Source organism: Scatophagus argus, chromosome 17 (genome assembly GCF_020382885.2).
Source record: "Scatophagus argus isolate fScaArg1 chromosome 17, fScaArg1.pri, whole genome shotgun sequence".
NCBI lineage: Eukaryota > Metazoa > Chordata > Actinopteri > Scatophagidae > Scatophagus > Scatophagus argus.
Genome location: NC_058509.1, coordinates 2,974,273 through 2,993,378, shown reverse-complemented (window position 1 = coordinate 2,993,378; position 19,106 = coordinate 2,974,273). Strand labels below are relative to the sequence as shown.

The 19,106-nt window shown below is 44.1% G+C and overlaps 1 long non-coding RNA gene across 1 annotated transcript; it reads right to left on the bottom strand.

The window, feature by feature from the left end:
• Window positions 1–420: 420 nt before the first annotated feature.
• On the bottom strand, window positions 421–11,456 carry LOC124074814. Its single transcript, XR_006845921.1, has 4 exons — window positions 11,190–11,456; window positions 10,772–10,922; window positions 10,509–10,609; window positions 421–552 (listed from the first exon to the last, which is right to left on the bottom strand). It is a non-coding gene; the product is annotated as an uncharacterized LOC124074814 (long non-coding RNA).
• Window positions 11,457–19,106: the final 7,650 nt, after the last annotated feature.

The window sequence follows — 19,106 nt, the reverse complement described above, 5'->3', positions numbered from 1 at the left end:
CGATAGCTGACATTTTCCTCGAAGCACCACAGTGTCAGAAAAGCTGCTGCTTTGGCATCCAGAGGATGCAATAATGGACTTTCAAATGTCCTTCCTGCAGTGGCCACATCCTTCTGTTTCTCTTAATGAACACGGTAACCCGTCAACCATGTCTCTCCGAACAGACCTCTACACATGCTAAGTGAGAAGGGAAAGGGTTTGTCTTGTTAATGATTAAGAAGAAGAAAAGGAGAGGAAAAACAAGCCACGAAAAGAAAAAGATGTGAACGTGGAGAGGAAGCAGAAATGCGAAAACTCACTCCTGCAAAGGAGAGGGGGCTCAGCTGTGTGGCGAGGACAAACCATTCCGGGTGACTGAGAAGTCTCTTTTAAACTTTTAAAACTTTCTCCAAAGAATGAAATGGAAAAAGAGCTCACCTTCCCTGCAGGATTTTTTCTGTTTATTAAAAGCAGCACCTTCGCAGCAGTCGGCTGGGCGTGAAATTTTCCGTCACTCAGGGAACAACACTTTGCAATGAAAGCTGACACTGTGCACCACAGAGAGACCAGGCCCTGAAACAAACAGATAAACAGCAACATGTGAGCTGCTGTGGAGCTTCATGAACACCGGAACAGCTGGGTTTAATACCTTCATCTCTCTGAGATGACCTTAAAGACATTTCATACAGCAAGATCCCCAGTCACTCCCATGATACAGACGCTGCGCTCAGCCACATCATACTGAACAAAATGGAGACTGTTACTGCCATCAGTCAAACTCAAGTGAGGGTGAAGCTGAGGGGCTGACTTATCATGCCCGGCATCTCGCCTGGTGGGATGAGGGTTAAGAGGAAACTCATTCTAAAATTATGTTTTACCTCAGCTTCGGGATGAGGTCAAGCTGCTTAGATTAGGGTGAATGTGTGCATCTTGTGTGTGTGTGTGTGTGTGTGTGTGTGTGTGCGTCTGGAGGAGGAGGAGGAGGAGGAGAGCGAATGAGCGAGCAAGGCACCAGAAACAAGTGATTACCTGCCTCCAGGCAGTGTTGTAAAATGTCACCCCTCTGAGAAATGGGTCTGTGTTGTCTGACCTGTAAACTCTGACATCAGCTGCTCTGGCGATGTTTATTTTTTTATTTTTCATTTTTTTCTAAATTGAAGGAAACGGCTCTCCTGTCTCTATTTCTTTCTTCAGTTTTTCTCAACCACTCACCCATCTGTCTTGCCTCCATTACTCCTCAGTTTGTACACTCTCTGTTTGTAATTAATGATAATTTGGGTGCCATCTTAAGAGCTCCGTGATAAGTGCAGGATGAGACATAAAAGCATTTATAGAATATTCAGTGTGGAAAGAAGAGTGTGTTAGCTTCAAGTAGAAAGTAAGATAAAGAAGATTTTTCACAGCGATGTGTCTTGAGGGACATTTTGGATTCTAAAATGAAATATTTCTCTTACATTTATTTTGTCATTTCTTTCACTTGACACGCAAACGCACAAGATTTCATCCCTGAATCCACTCAAACATCTCGATACACATTTCATTCATGAAATTAGCCATGAAAGATCTCCTTATCAGAGTGAGTCTGAATAGTTTTTTTCTTTAAAAGAAGTGAATCCACTTTCACTCCATATTAATAATATAGACATTCAGAGACATTTTGGACTCTGAGATGATTGATATTCCTCCTTTGTTCTGTTTTTCAGCAAACCCCAGCATCCCTCACACTCAAGTCTCAAACCTGCAACACTTTGTCCCTAAACTTCATTATCTTCGAGATAAAAGTCAAATGTCAGCGACGTCTGCTGATGCGTAACCACCTCTCACAGCAGTCTGACGTGAATCAAACACGCCTGAACGCTGCGACGCCACACCTGCATCGACCTGCACACATCCTGGAAACTGAACAAGAAACGATCTCTTATAATGTCGAATGTCAAACTATATATTGCACAGAAGTGGAATAACAACAGGGGTTTTATGAAGGCCTGTATAGATCACCTGATACTGCAATTATGTCTTTTGATTATAGCCTAATCAAGTCCAAGTGATTTGAATGATATCTTATGGTGATTTCTGAAGTGGTAAAACTCTCCTATGGAAATTCTGCCAGCCGCTCTGAAAGTCACACAACCTCGCTCACACACGTAAACACTTTTGATTGAACAGCTCAAGAGCACTGCTTGATTTCAAGTCCCCTGAGGAAATATAATGATAACTTATGCTGCTGCCCTCTGTGAGGGAATGATTAAAACGATGTCAGCACATTATTACACTGTCAAAGCCGGGGCTCGGAGTCATGCTCTGGTCTCAACATGGGGGTCAGCTCATCAAAAAGGCCACAAACCGCCATTCACCCGCTTCACCCCAGTTGAAATTCTCCTCTTGTCGCTGCAACCTCAGCCTCCATCCAGTCAAACAGCTCTTTCCCACACTACCACAAGGATATCTGCTCCGTTCATCTCCCCAACCTCTGGATTTGGCCTGAGCTCTACATACACATGGTGTGTTATGGGACCTGACCCTAAACCCCGTTCTGTGCCGCTGCCTCCTCCTCAGGCTGCAGTTTTACTCTGTCAGCGCTCAAGTCGGTCCCATTGGAGGTAAGGTAGAGCCTAGCATGAATTTAAACTACTGCTCTTTCTTCTCACCTCACTCTCAGGGCTTTTGCCAGTAACTAACACGCTCAGCTCAAGTCCTCCATCTGAAACCTGGAGGTCCTGCTGGTTTTAAGTGTGTTTCGTCGTAGGTTTAGAGACAGCTTTTAACGTAATTATATTTGCACTAATGGCAGAGGTTTCCTCAGGCCCTCCTTTTACGGAGCAGTGGTGTTATGGCCGATGCATTATTTCCTGTGTAAAGTGTGGCATCTTATGGACCACCTGGAACACCTCCAGCTGTTCACAGCTGCTGGCTGCTCCTTTTAAAACCCACTCACTCACTCACTCACTCACTCTCTTTTGGCAGCATTCACGTTGTCAACCACCTTCCAAGTCTCTGTTAAAATAATAAAATGAATTTTTTTTTAACTTGCACATCGTCTGTGACTCCTTTCCAGTGCATCCCTCGAGCCGTGGGCACAAAACATTCAAAGTTTTTGATGGTGAGCAGATGTTGATACGGCAGCTGTTTAAAAAAGGTACAAAATTTAAACCTGAAACGATGTGGGAAGGCACGCTGCTGTCTACATTGTTTAGCGTAATCAGGATCTAAACACGCTCGTGACACTCAATCAAAATATTTTCTAAAACTCAATTTTACTGCAATTATTTAAAATCAGGATATGAAAACTTTCTGCTCTGTTGTTTTTTAAACCTGCACAGCAATGAAACCTCGAAGGTTTTTGTTGTGCGTTTGTCACTTTGATTCTCACACAGTAAAAAATTTGAACCACACAGCAGCGACGTGATGCAACATAAAAACATGAGCGTTAATGTTGTGATGGATTTGCATTGCTGGATCTAATAAGACATCTGGTGATTTGGCTTCTGTGCCTTACGCTTCTTTAGGAGCCTGAAAATACAGCAAAACTGATTTAAAAATCAGCATGAATAAAATGGAGAATATTAAACATGAGTCATCTCCGCTGGACTTGTTTTTTATATAAATTGAAACCAAATGCTGGTAATTAAAAAAAAAAAAATCCATCCACCTGTTTTATGGATATTTTTGATTTCAGCCTAAAAGGAACCTGAAAAAACAAATGCATTCATTAAACAGACACAGAAGGTGACAAAAAGCAATAAAATCCCAAGACGTTTCCCAAAGATGCACTGCAGCGTTCAGAGTGATATGAAAGACAGAAGCGGCAGACCCTCGGGTTGGAGAAGCTACACCTTAAACGATGCTCAATTATCCAGAGATCTGCTCATAAATATGCAGGAGATTGAGAAATGGATCAGCTGTGTGTGATTCGTATTCCCTTAGGACTGTGTGGTGCTAAGAATCTGGCCATACGATATGCATCACGATGCAGGGGTCGCTGTAGCTGTACTGTAAGCAAGGTGATAAATTGTTTCTTAGACCTGAGCTGTTTGTGTTTACGCTACAGATGATTACGTTTTTTTGATTTCAGACTCAGAGGTGTATTTATGATGCCAGTGCACTGAGACTTCCTGTCTTCGATGGGAAGTGGCAGCGGCAACGCTGTTACCAAGCGGGAGGGGCTTTAAACACAACACATTATGAACCCCCGCCACGACTGGCAAACTGATGAAATCAATTAAAAATCAGTCTGGTGGTTTGGAGAATTCATACAGTAACACAAAACGCAACATCACGCTGCTCAGTTGCACCAATATTTTCTTGCTCCTTCACGTTCTGTTATGCTGAAATTTCACAAACCTACTTAAAACTTGTACATCAGTTTAATGGAAACAACTTTAGTCAACTATATACATGTGACGAAGGGTTGGAGCAGACGTAGCTTCATCTTAAAATGTCATGAGATAATCAGAGCCCTGTGGTCCCTCCTCTCCAGCCCGTCCCCCCTGCTGTTGCTCTCTGACGCAGGGCCATGTGAGAGACCGTCCCTGTGGCCAGGGACCGGGAAAGTCAGGTTGATTAAACAAGCTGCCGGCATAATGTGATCATGTATCAGTCAGCCCACACGTTTAGCTCCGTAATTCTTTCTCCACGGCAGCCTGTCTCCTCTCCAGCTTTGGCCTTTTGAAGTTGAGATCTCACAAATCCCCCCCCCCCCCTTCCCCTTCCTCTCCCGCGGCTTCCATCCTCCTCCTCCTCATCCTCCTCCTTCTGTCCATTCTTCCTGCTCCATCATCATCGTCCTCTTCCCATGTGTCCCTCTGTCCACCCCGGCCTCTAGCGCTCCCTGGCCCTTAATAACTCCTCTCACCACGTCCGTCTTGACCTCCAGCGTTCCTTCACCCTCGATAACTCCCCTCGCCCCGTACGTCCGTCCCTCTCTCGCTGCTTCCTCCCATCATTAGGCGGTTTATCCCGCTCCCTTCCCCTCCCCTATCGGTTGGCTGTGTAGCAGAGTGTTGCTTTGCTAATGGCACTCCAAGGGAGCACGGAGATATTACTGTTGGCTTTAATTAAAGACATTAAAGGGCTGGAAAGACAGAGAGCCCCGGGGATGATGTGTTCTTTTCTCACACCTCCCGAAATACCTCTCTCTCTCTCTCTCTCTATCTCATCTCTCTTTTTCTTCTCTTTCCTTTGCTGTTGCGTATTTGATTCCTTTCTTCTCGTGTTGAATCACCATCTCGCTGTCTCCCCCTACGCCCACTCCTCTAACTCTCACTTCCTTCCTGATCTCTAGCTTCCTCTGATGTATATTTCTTTTTTCATTCCCCTGCATCTTTACCTCCCTCTCAGTCTGCGTCTCTTTCCCTCTTCCCAGAGCATGTTCCCCTCTCCTGCCTCCTTCTCGGCACCCACTGACTTGTGAACCTTCATTAGTTTTCATCCCTGCAACTTTGTTTACCATTAATTAGTGTTTTCCTTGTGACTTTGATTCGCATCACAAGAGTGTTGAGGGTTTGCAGTAACCCGTGTAGCTCCGTGTACGTTTTTATGCTGGCAGAAGGCGACTACTGATAATTTAAATTTAGATACTGAAGTGATTGTGTGCGTACATGTTGTGTGGGCTTTTCCTCTACCTGCTTGTTTTCAGACTTCCTTCAAATACACTGTACAGACAAAAGTATCCAGACACATCTCTTTAAGTGCTGAAACCTGCTGGCTATCGTCTGGCAATCATTTAGCCTCTGGGGGTGGTGGCCGGTGTTTCAGGCCTTCCAGTTTATATTATCCAGGCCAAGACTTCCTCCTCCGTGGACTGGTTGTAGTTTACTTTCCGATTAGCAACTTGAGAACAGAGTTGGAGTTGCAAGAGTATTTTTAATTTATCTGCAAATGAATGCAGATAATGTTTTTTAAAAAGCTGATGAAAAGATAAATTTTCATCAGACAATATCAGATTGCATTTCAGCCAATATGTTCCACCTCTTTTGCTCTTCACACAGACTGTTTGCCTGCACGCCGCTAACACTCACTCAAATGTTTTGGCTCAAACTGAAACCAGAAGACAGATTCTGCCTTTAAATACAGATATCTGTTTGAAGAGACTATCAAACAGCAGTCATAAGACACTTTTTTGTTGTTGTTGCTGTTGTATTGTTTTCAATGCTTTTTCAATGCAAAACTTACAAGAACACACAAACTATTAAGACTTTGTTTCAGTGTTTGATAAATTCTCCCATCTCCAATCAAGATAAAAATGCTGACAGACGTTTAGATATTATCAGTTGTACTAAGCAATGTGTGTTTGTACTTCAGCTTCATAATGATGCAAAAGAAGTCCAATTTCTGCCTGCTTAAATCCCCATTCTGTGATAAGTTGATTAAGTAGCTGTATTTATGGCCTTCTGTTTCCACGTCGAGGGTCTCAAGATGCTAACAGGAGAAGTCACTTACTCCTCGCTGGTACAAGCGATGCTCTGGCAGACTGAGCACCTCTGTCTACTAACATTAACATTAACATACACACGGAGAAAATCTAAGGTTCACACATTTCATGTTTTAATTTTGCTATGTAGTCCCATCACCAGGATTTAATACAGCAGTAAAGACAGGTGAACTGTACACTGCAAATAAGGTGCACTGTAACTAGCTGTGAACAAGCTGAGCTAATGCAGCATCGTGTTACTGCAGTGTAAAGACTCAGTAAAAACAGGTCTGAGCCCACAAGTAGCTCAGACCAGGCTGAGGTCAAGGAGTCAAAGCCAAGCAAGCAGGAGAGAGGAGGCAGAACATCGGCAGCACACAAAGCCCATAGCGCTGAACGTGTTGATTGGTTGCAGGTATTTTAACAATCTCGACAAAGCAGCAGTCAAAGCTTAATGTTGAGCCTTCATTTTGGTCACAGAACCACCATGTTGTCAGTGGGAACACAGCAGCATCTGATTCCCTTCTGAGGGCATTGCCAGCTTTAGCGTGTGCAAATGAACCAAATAATGGAGCCTAAATGAAATAAATGTATTTCTGTGTGTATCGATGTGTGTGTGTGTGACAGAGTTGGTGGAAGTTGGTCCCTGAAAGCCCACAACTACTTACTAATCCAAGCACGTATAGACAAAAAGTCTAAGGGGGCTGCACTGAAGGCTGGTGCACTGTTGGACACACACACACTCTCTCCCATACACGTGCACACACACACACACTCACACACCCACACACCCCATTGCCAGGAAAGTTGTGCACTTCAAGGCGTTGATTAGTCTGGCTGGTGGTGCTTCCCTGCATCTCCATTTAGTCATTATTGAAGGCACATCTGCTCTGTATGAGCGAGCTCCTGTTTTTATCCCCTTCTACAATGGAAGTACACACACACAAACACAGAGAGAGAGAGAGATGCACAAATACCTTGATAGACCTGAAAGCAAGCATGTATGCACATCCACACACACACGCAGACGTCCCCCTGAGCTGACTCGCAGTCTTGCCCACATCTACACACACACCTAAAGGAGAATCACAATGGGAGAGAGAGGCACTTTCCGATCATCTCACATCAGCTCAACACCCCTCCATAAATAGAAAAACCGGCTCAGCACCGCAGGGAAGGAAACAACATTTGGAGAGCAGATTAAAGTGGGGGGTTTAGGGGGGGTGGAGGTGTGTGTGCACAAGCATGTGTGTGGCATTGTTTCACAAAGCCATGTATCATCTCGTGTCCGTTCATCAAAACACGTTGCTGGGTCAAAGAGCAACAAAACGGCGAGTCCACCTTCATTTCCCGATACACTATCCACTGTGTGTGGGTCTGCAGAGGCATGTTTGGATGTGCCAAACTACTCACATCAGTGTTATTTCCAGTGTGAGAGTGTGTGTGTGTGTGTGTGTGTGTGTGTGTAAAAGCTGAACTGACGGAATGAGAGAGACTGAGTCACCCTCCGGCTTGCCATCGTTATCCCTAGCACCCTGTACTCTGTTTAGCCCCTCAGCGGTGACGATGAGAAGTCCTCTCGATTCAATCAAACAGACGACATGAAGGGAAAACAGAATGAAAAAAAAACAGAAAACAATTAACTTTGACAGAGAAAGGAGCAACGGGGGGAAAGCCAGAGAGTTTAGGTGGAATTGGAGAGGGGACTGAGGGAGTAAATGTGAAAGGAAAGGGAGAGAGATGGAGATAAAGGAGATAAATTGAAAGGCGAGATGAAACCGCATGAGCAGTAATGATGCGTCCCAACTCGTCCTCACACCAAACCTGAGAAGGCTGATGACTCCCAAAGCGACGTACACATGACCGCTGGAGTGTGCCGGACTTTTGTCACCATGTGGTTAACATTATGGATTGTTTCAGGACAAAAGATCATCATCTGTCTTAAAGTAAATACATTAGTCTGTAGCTGTACGTCCTGGAATAAAGCTCATTTAATCTATTCTGTTTACATCCATTTGGTCACAGTTCCCTTTACTATAGTTGAGGGATATATAAAGGTGCTTTTGAGAAAAAGTGAAAAATTACACAAATTATTGTAGCTCTTTGTAAGCAAACACAAATGTTCCTCAGAGCTGCAGTTATAAAATAACACCTGCAGCTCCTTAAAACTCCTCTCATCCTTTTCTGTACGCGGAGCGTGCGTTGTCATAGACTACAAATTCTTATTTGGTGTTACAGTAATAATAAAAAATTAAAATCACTTGGTCAAAGCTAGGAAGACGTAGCACACTTTTGTCAACCGATAATCTGAATAAAGTTTTATTCAAACAGACAGCCGGTATTACTTTGAACAGAATTCAAGAACAACCAAAGATGAGCGTGGACCTGCAAGTGCGACAGCCAGTCACGCCTGCCCGTTTCAGTTCAGCTCTGATCACAGCTCAGGCTCTTACAGTTAGCCACAACATGTAAAACACAAGTCATTAAAAGAAGCTGACTACAGCAGCCCAAATCCGCTGCAAGACACCCGACTGACACTTCAGACTTGCCAGAAATCCATCCGATTATCAATCTACTGACCAAGTGAACGAGAAGATGCACCACAGCTAATGTGGAGGAAATGGTCACAACAAACACAAAAATGACAAATGAAATGTCACAACTGGTGTCAAGGGGCAGCCGTGGCCTAGAGGTCGGAGAAGCGGCTTGTGATCGGAGGGTCGCCTGTTCGATTCCCTGACTGGATGGGCAGGAAAAATCTGGGTGTGGTGGAGTGATTAATGAGAAAAAATGCATTTCCCCCCCTCCATGAGCTGGCTGATGTGCCGTTGAGCAAGGCGCTTAACCCCCGGTTTGCTCCCCAGGCACCTGACAGTGGCAGCTCACTGCTCCTGTGTGTGTTTCACTGCATGTAATTTGCTGGGTGTTCAACTAAGGATGGGTTAAATGCAGAAGACAAATTCTGTGTGTGTATGTAAAAATACATATGCTGCCAATAAAGTGATTCTTCTTCTTTTCTTAAAACACAGCAGATGCAGATCCAGGCGGGTTCTTCCTCCGTCTGAGCTGAATTTCTCTGATATCTTCATTCTGTGCTGAATGAAATTTCCAGGCTCCTGAGGTTAAAGCGACCAAACCAGCAGACAGCAATGCTGAAAGCTGTCCTGAGAGGGATTAAGAGACAAAGAAAACAGGCTGGGAGAGATGCGTGACAGAGGACAGGCTGAAGGTGCTTAACTGAACATGAGAGGCGGCGCGCAGTTTTCCTAAGTGATGTGTTGTTGTGACTGCAGCCGATCGTTTGACGGCAAACTTATCTCCAAAGAGGAGACTGAGCTTTTCCATCGCAATCTGTTACAACCTGTCAGTGTATCCAGTTAGACTGAGTGATTTAAAGCTTTTTATCTGCATGAAATTATCATCCAAGTGTGTCCAAGTCGGTTTATGGACATTATGAATACAGCACATCAGAAGGATCTTCTCAAAACTGACAGCTGCAAGACAAACTTTCATTGTCTCCACTCATCAGAACAAGTTGACAACAGTGCCAGGCCTCAAGAGGAACAGAATTACGACTTCTGGATCCCTACATATGGGAACTTGTCTCAGTAGCACTGGAGGAGAGCCTTACATATTCCCACAGCACACAGGAACACAAGGAGCAACAGGTCCACAGACACAGTGCAGAGCCCAAACGACATGTTTTTGCTCGCTAATATCTTTTAGCTGCTCCATACTGAAGGACGTCTCATTTCATCTCCTGTGACTCATCTACATGATTTAGTCTGATTTATTCAGCAGGCCCTGATACTCGTCCACCACAACCTGAAATCACCTGGTCTGGTTGTCTGTTAAACATTTTAAGTGCCGCACAGTTTACGTACATCACCTGTCAGAAGACACAGCCTGTCACAGACGATGTCACCTGGCTGCTGCCGCTCAGATATACGAGGCGGCTTTTGAGTCTATTCCAGTGCAGTGATGGGCTCAGGCTGTCTGAGGGCCATTTAAGGGGCCCCAACAACTGCAGTGAGACGCCAGCACACAGAAAGTCATGACCCATTTATGGTGAAATAGTTACCAACACTTTAATATGAAAAAATTAAAAAGAAACCTTTACCTCTGCGCTCGTCCATGCTGGAGTCGCATTCATGAAGCCAAAAGTGGAGGAGGAGTCTTCTGGAGGGCTGAACCAAGTGTGGTAGAAACAGAAGGTTCGTTCTGAGCACAGACAGTCAGTTTGAAAAGGTACCCAAATGAAAATAACGATTGTTAATTATATGTCTTTACATGAATAGCATGCTCTACGTATCTGGTGAGATGTCACAGTGTCAGTATGTCCCCCCGCAGAGAAAGGTGAGCACTTCTGCAGTGAATGTTTACCGGAGCCACGCAGAGGACACAAGAGTTCAGCTGAAGCGCCGTCGTCAGAAGTTACTGCCTTCTGATACAAAGATTCTCTTCAGGCGGCGCTTCAGTCGCTTCTCAGCACTCGCTTTTTCATCTCTGAACACCCGCTGCCTGCTGACACAACCTAAGAGGAATATACAGTTTAAGAGTGCTGCTGGGGTTCAGCTGCTGTTTATTGTCTCATTAGGATCCTTTTTGTGCCTCTGATTTAACTTGGGCACAACAGAAAACAGACTCTCCACGTCACTCATCCTAGATGCATGAAATGTGTGCCGTAATCATCTAATTCTTCTCTTCCTTCTCTTCTCAACAAGCACGTTTTTATAAGAGCTGCTCTACAGACTGTGATATCAGGACTGAAATGCGTGAACTGGTTCAAAGTCAAACTCACAGTCTTTAATGTCCCGAATAAAAGGTTCAAGAAGCAGTATGGCAATCCCAAAGTCAAACACATCCAAAAGGGCAAAGGCAACAAGCAGGGTCAAAAACAGTGATATGACTCAAGGAAAACACTGGAACTGCAGGACAAACTGGAGACAAAGAGTGTGAGTGAGACGGTTTATATACGCAAGGCAATGAGACACAGGTGAAACCAGTCAGGACAGGATATACAATTACAAGAGACAGGAAAACTAAACAAGGGATTATCAAAATAAAACAGGAAACAAGAACAACACAGAGAAATACCTATACAGGGCAGGAGTTCAACTCTAGTCTGAGATATCTGCATATGAACACAGAATCTGTGCTCATAAGACTTTGGTATCTGAAGCGCTCTGGTTTCCTTTTGTATTCTGTTAATAGTCCAAGTAGTATTGATCAATAACATTAGAGCAGGCTTTGGTTGCAGTCTGATTGGCAACAATGACTGGAGCACAGAAGAGCAAGTCTTGGCACAGACTGTTATCGATGTATCTGCCGGCTGCATTGGAGAAATTGTCCATTGACCCAAGAAGCAAAAACTATATGCTTTACTGAACAGGTCTTTGAGCCATTAGCATGTGCGTCAGCTTCACTTCTCAGTCCAGGAAGCTCCATGTGGAAAGTTTTGCACACATTTTCAGCCCGAAGATAAAAACTTCAGATGTTCAGAAAGCGTGTATGGCTGCAGTGGAAAGGTTTACTCATCACAAAAGAGAAGATCCAACAAAGGCAGACTATTCAAATCGACCTTGATGATGCAAAACCTGCCTCTGCTTCTTTGATCGTCCACAAAGCATCCACTCATTGTTACATGCCTCCACTTCACCACAAAAATGAGAAATAAAAAACTGCAGGGGTGTAACCCTGGTTCAGGTCTGGTCAGCGATCCATCATACATCATCCTACTCTACAGGGCTTAAGTGACTTGAAAAAAGTATGTAATCTTGTGGTTTAGGCTGTGTAGTCCAATCAGGGCTCGACAGATCAAAGATGAAGTCGGCCCACGGTTGTTTCTGTGAAGCCCCTTCCTGCCATTACAGCTTTTACGATGAGCATCCATTATGAGACATGGTGCTTCCTCTCTGCTTACTGTAACATTTTCAAAAGATGGTTAACAGCTTACAGTATCTGCACTCTGCCATTACCGCACGCTAAGCAAACCTGCTTCATAATCACTTCTGCGCTGTGAAGAAGTGCAGTAATGTGAACTTGTGGACGGCGGTGCGACAGAGAAATTGCACCAGAGCCGGAATATTGATTCCATTTATCTCTGCCGGTGCTGGCACTTGTAAACAGGTGTCTGCTGATTCCTGTTGTGGAGTTATTCCACGCTTTGCTGGTAATGCACGGGAGGTGTAATACAAGGAGACATATCAAGGTCATCGTCTCGCTCAGCAGCTACCACAGAGGAGCATCTTCACCGCCTCACCGTCCCTGCAGCCAGCTGTGCCGCTCTGGTTGTACTGGCCAGGTGTGAACGAACGTATATCTGTGTCTGTATGAACGTGAAACAGGCCGTGGCCGAAAAAGAACATGTTTCCCTGGTGAATAAAATGTTAAAGGTGCCTTTTAAACTGTCATCACTGTCAAAATAATTATAAACAGTTGGTGTGATTACCATCAACACAAGAGGCCACAATGGAGACACCTGATTACAACTCGCACCTGTTTGGAAAAAAAAGACCACATTTTTCATTTTTCATTACTGCAAGGTTTGGACTCGGCCCCTGACTTCCAGTGAAGAGGAATCTTAATGCTTCAGCATACCAAGACATTTTGGACAATGCTATGCTTCCAACTTTGTGGCAACAGTTTGTTGAAGGCCCTTTTCTATTCCAGCATGACTGTGCCCCAGTGCACAAAGCAAAGCTCCATAAAGACATGGTTGGATGAGTTTGGTGTGGAAGAACTTGACTGGCCCACACAGAGCCCTGACCTCAACCCCATCCAACACCTTTGGGATGAACTGGAACGGAGATTGTGAGCCAGGCCTTTTGGTCCAACATCAGTGTGTGACCTCACAAATGCTCTACTGCATGAATGGGCACAAATTCCCACAGAAACACTCCAACATGTTGTGGAAAGCCTTCACAGAAGAGTGGAAGCTGTTAGAGCTGCAAAGCTGTCTGTGTGTTTACAATGAGACGTCATTAAAGTCCCTGTTGGTGTGATGGACAGAGGACCCAATACTTTTGTCTATATAGCATATTAACTATTGTGACTATCACTACTATTTCATGTTCAGTGTGAAAGGAGTATTAGTCACCTACTTGTGCATTTTTTCCTCCCTTTTTCACAGACTCTGTAGAAGTCAAGAACAATAGTACACTGCAGGCACAGAACTGTGTACCGTCGTATATAAAATCACTATCCATAATTAATATTCCCTGAAGAAAGCAGTGCAGCAGTGCACTTTATAATCTGTTCTACATTGTTAAGTCGAAAGTTAATAAAAACTTGTGGATGGCGTCGCTGCAGAGAAAACTGAGAGAAATCCGAGGTATTGATTTCACTTCATCACCAGCTGCTGTGAGTCACAAACAGGTGTCAATTAAAAACGCGGCTTTATTTATTTGGTTATTTATTTCTATTTGGCCTCCTTGTCTCCAGTGTGGGGGAAGAGAAAACAAAGTTGACACATCAGCATCATTGACTGTCATCTCAGAGTCTCTCAGAGTCATAAACAAAAACATATTTTCATATTTTTTAATTCAGGACCACAAGAGCCAGTTAACATGAAATTCAATTTTTTTTCTTTTGTTTGTTTTTTGTTTTTCCTTTTTCAATCTGACAAAAATCGCCTGTCAGTCTACATCCAAGATTTACACCAATCCTGAGTGACAAGGTCAAGTCTTTCACCATTAGAAGGTCAGACTTTTTATCATTAAGTTTATAGTTGGAGTGATTTGCATCCTTGTGTTCTTCCCCATGTGTTACAAACATGGAGTGAAGATAGACAACATTTATTTGTTGCTTAAGCTTAACCACCTGTGCACGACGACGTGACACAGGACCTGAGCTGTAGCTGAAATGAACAATTTTCCTTTCAAATCCAAATTAATGTCTGGAGCAGCAAAAAAGATTTTCTCCACAAGAAAACAAATACTGTACTGCGTTCTCTGGTTTGATAATCACCGCTTTTTCCCCCGTTGAGAGCCTGGACTAAACACATGAGAGGCTGCGTTCATGGTAGTTAAGGCGTCCCTGGGGAAGCTGCGAGGTGCAAAGCAGCGACCTGAGATAAATGTTGAAGAAGCTGCTCTTGACGGGAACAAGAAGCTGAAAGCAGGCCCGGTTGGAGGGAAATTTCAGCGAATTGAAGCACCAATAATTATGCACTCAGGTATTTCAATGCTGTTTCTTAGTGACAGAGTGCTGAAAAATCTTAAGTGATACTTCCTGTAGATTCTGTTAATGCACTCCCGTAGACCTGAAAACCTTGTAGCTCGCTCACAGGAGGAGGCAGCTCCAAGCCATTCATGGAAGGGACAATGGATTCCAGTGGTGCCCCAGTTTCATTGCTAAGAAAAGTACTGAAACATCAATAGAAAGCCCTCCGCCGTGCTTCTTTACCATATTCATTTTTGGCAAAATTTTAATACACGTTTTCCATTTCAGTCTTCAGGTTTGACTGTTTGGGGCTCACTCACTGGCTGTGGGCTTGTCTACATCAGTATCACAGTTTACAGTTGACTGGCTCCAAGATACGTCGACAAAACGACACTAAACACGGCTACAGCACACGTGAATTAATCTTACAAAGTCAGGGCCCGATGCAAAGGGGTTGGATTACAGTCCTGAGACCTGATCCAAATCAAATCCAACAGGAAAACAGGACCCCAATGTGCCACTAATTGACAGGCATTTCCCCTGCACTCCACAGTTCAAACTGCCCATTTCGCCGTGAAAACCACGCGATCAGACCCGACAGCAAGTCACATGGACCTGCAGCACGAGAACACGACTCGATCAGGCTGAAAATTAGCGCAGATCTGCATCAAGTGTGTTTTTCTACTTCTACTTATGTTCCTTTAAGGCAACAGGAGTGTAAGCTTTGCTCTTTTGCTACTTACGTAACTGATCACTCAGACTCAGACCCTTCCAACTTGAAACTGAATGCTGAGAAACTGTGAAAAAGAACATCTTCGTTTAGGATGCTTTTTGATTACGCAGTGCCTCAAGTTCTTTCCTTTAGTTCAATTGTATGAAGTTATTTCTATCACAGATTTTTCCTTTGATATGACAGCATTCGTCTGCTTTACAAACCATAAGGCTTTTTGCCGCTTCCAGATTTTTGCTTCCAGGCTGCCCAGGCTCAGAGTCAGGGTTTTGTCTCCAACCCACAGGCGGTGATGAAGAAAAGCAAGTTGAGTAATAAAAGTAATCGCATTTCGTATCAGCCTTGGCCCTGGGAGTAACCGTGGGAGTAACAGCACAACGTATTTGTCTTGTACTGACGGCGTGCACACAAACAAACACGGACACAGGAAGAGCTAAGATGAAGAGAAAGTGAGCTGTTGATTGTCAGCACACTTTCATGTATACTCTGAAACGCAGCCACACTCACCCACACAGTTCCATACAAAACCACTAAGAGGTAAAAATAGCCCTTGCGACAGTAGTGGAGCACACAGCCAATTAGCTGGTATTGTGTTTAGAGGCTTCCAGCACTCCAGAGGCGATACAATCCACCAGTGAGAATACAAAGGCGTGAGCTGAAACAGACATCAGCGTTTGCTTTCGATGCACAAAGGAGAGGGAGAAAACCCCCCTCAGATACACCAAACTGCTGTGTAGAGAATAATCAGTCTGGAACATTGGGTGCAGTCCAGGAGACTTTTAGTGCCGTAATTTCTTCTTTTGGTCGCCCCACTTGCCACCAACCTGCCTTATCTGCTGCAGCTCGCAGCTTACCTGCATTCACCCAGCATGCCATTTGACAGCCGCCCCCCGCCGAGGACTGACATGAACCTTTCATTCAGCTTTGGGCTTTTCGTGTTCGAAATGAGAAGTGAAAAAGTTTCACAAAGGACAACACCAACAACTGGCGGTTTTGTGTACCAAAGTGCATCACAGTGTGCTTACAGTCACCAGGGTTCGACGTGACCGAGGGCCAGCAGCCAGGAAAGGTTTCTGTGGGTCAAGTTGTTTTGGCCAATCAAAGTCTTACATAGTCTTTCCCGCATTCATCTTTCATACCGTAAACTGTCGCACTTATGGTTTTTGTAAGGTGAAAGGAATAGATGGGCTTTCGACAACACTCAGGGGTGGAAAACAACGACTCAGACATGTTTTAAAGGCCGGTTATGTTGGGTTGTCTTTTTGTGAGACATGCTCTCGTCGAACACAGCAACAGTAGAAACCCTTTGCAGCGTATGCTAACCAAACGGCTGGCGGACATCCTGTTATCCAACTCGTTTAAAGTCTGGCCAAGACTGGAGAAAACTTACTGTAGATGGAGAAGCTTAACCCTGCAGTCGTGTTTCATGGTCACTCCAAATGGCCTTTTAAGGAGATTAATGAACAATAAATTCTGTGCAAAAAAAAAAGAGACTGAAAACAGATTTTTTTTCAAGTTTAGCAAAATGGTGGCAGCACACACTCAGAGCTTTGTTAGACAGAAAATTTGGAGGCCACATCCTTGACTCCGGTGTCCAAGCAACACTTTAAAACATGAAAATATTGCCCTTAAGAAGCCGATACTGCTGAAAGCATTTTGTCTGCTTTTTTGTGGTCTCCGAATTTTCTGAAGCGACGAGTCTGAATCCTTTGAGCCCTTCACAGAAGACGGGACTCAGTCCCCACTCGGTTCGACCTCATCCACTGTCACAGTACTTTGTCATTTTATTGAGTTCCCAAACTCCAGATGAAACTGACCACTGGTGTTGTTGTCAGTATTATTGAGTTTTCAAGTTGCCACTAAAGGAAAAAAAACAAAAAGCCCACTTTCCTGCACTGTCACAGGAAAGTCAATTGAGCTGCGTGAGGACAGTTTGCTCTGATATCACGGTGGGAACTGCTGATTGTTTGGTTTACCACCTGTGGTCTGAAGCCTGGAGAAGATTGCCATCCACCCGCTGTGGAGTACTGCTGTGTGAGTGATGGCTGTGTGTGAGTCAGAAAATATCCATGTGTGTGTGTGTGTGTGTGTCTGCAGGAAGGACATCACGTGTGTGTCAGCGTGGAGGGAAAGAGGATTTCTGTGTGTATGAAAGAGTGTAAGCATGTAGGAGTTTCAGTTAACTTGTAAAGTTTGAGAGTGTGTTCACAGCTAGTAAGCACAGTGTGTGTGTGTGTGTGTGTGTGTGTGTGTGTGTGTGTGTGTGTGTGTGCGTGTGTGTGCGTGTGTGTGTTGCAGTGCCAGAAATCTTTCATCACAGTGAGGTGGGTGAGGAGGAGATAGAAAGAGACTTCGAACAGGCAACAAAAGCAATAACAACAAAATCTTTGTAGTTTATGGGTCTGAAATTGAATTTGTGCTTCAAAGCTGTTCACCTGTCATGTCACTGCGGGTCACGTCATTTCAGCTCCGCCGGTGTTTTAATCTCCGAAGCTCTGGCGAACTCCAGCTCACCCGTCTCACCGGCTGACCCCAAAATGGCTGCAGCGAAGCCATTAAACTGTCTCGTCCAATTACAGAGCCACTTTATCTGACACACGCGGCCATATTCAGCAGCAGCCCGACACTACCTGCTCTGTGACGTCCGTTAATACAGTCCGCTTCTCCCTCACCAGCACCCATCATGTAGCTTTAATCCCTGTAATGAGTGTGTGTGTGTGTGTGTGTGTGTGTGTGTGTGTTTCTGTCATATTTTCTTGTTCTCTTCTTGTCTCAGTTTCTAAGACGTTTGCTCTCTCGGTTCCTCAGTTCAAGTCAGTTTGCTTTTGTCTCAGTTCAGGTCAGTTTAATTTAGCTCAGTGTCATCCGTTCCAATTTCAGCTGACTTGAAATAGAACTGAAATGTACACACAGTTGGACCACATGCGCTGGTGCTGCATATCGTGTTAAATCCATCCTGCGTCGTAATCTGCAAAATCAAATCGACGTTCACTTGAATTAACAATTCGGTTCACTATAAAACTTAACAGTGTTAAAACTTTTTCAAAAATCATTAACTCAAAGCTAAATAGTTTCTTAAGTCTGCTATGACATCTTTAGGACAGGTTATGTAGTCTCATTAACAACAGCAACAGTCATGAACATTCATATTGATTCCTTCATGTTCATGTCAGCCCGTGAAGGTGTCACCAGACAGTTTCATGAATCAGTAATCAATAAAATAGGAATAGAAAAATCAAAACGGAATCACAGATTTTCAAACAAAAATAAACTTAAGCTTTCATTGTACACAAAGAGGCCGTGTTCTACAGAGCATGAAGTGATGCTATTTTTACACGCTAAGCTGCAAAACAAGGCAGAGCCAAAGTGTCACACTTCATTCACATTCGCACGCCTGAGGGCACGTGGAGAGGCGAACATGGCCGACCGCGCAGCTCATCGGAACTTTAATGTGGGAACAACAAACAAACGGAAGCGGGAGGTTTATTCACACCGCAAAGTGTCACGACAACACCAACACCTTTTTGATAAGAATCTCAGCAGCTCAAAACAAAATACGCCAGCATCTCAGCTCGGCGTGTCAGATGTTTGTGGCTAATAAGAAATTGGGCAGTTTGGCAGTTTTTATTTGTGCAGCATTAGGAGAGAAAGTTTAAGTCATCTTGCACATAATTTAAAAGAGTAAAGTTTAGAGACTACTAGAGCGGACTCAAGCCACATTTCATTTAATTCATATTAATTCTTATTATATTAAGGCAGACTCAAAATAAAGAGAGAAAGAAAGAAAGAAAAACAAAATAAAAGAAAACCTTTGTGATCGCTCTT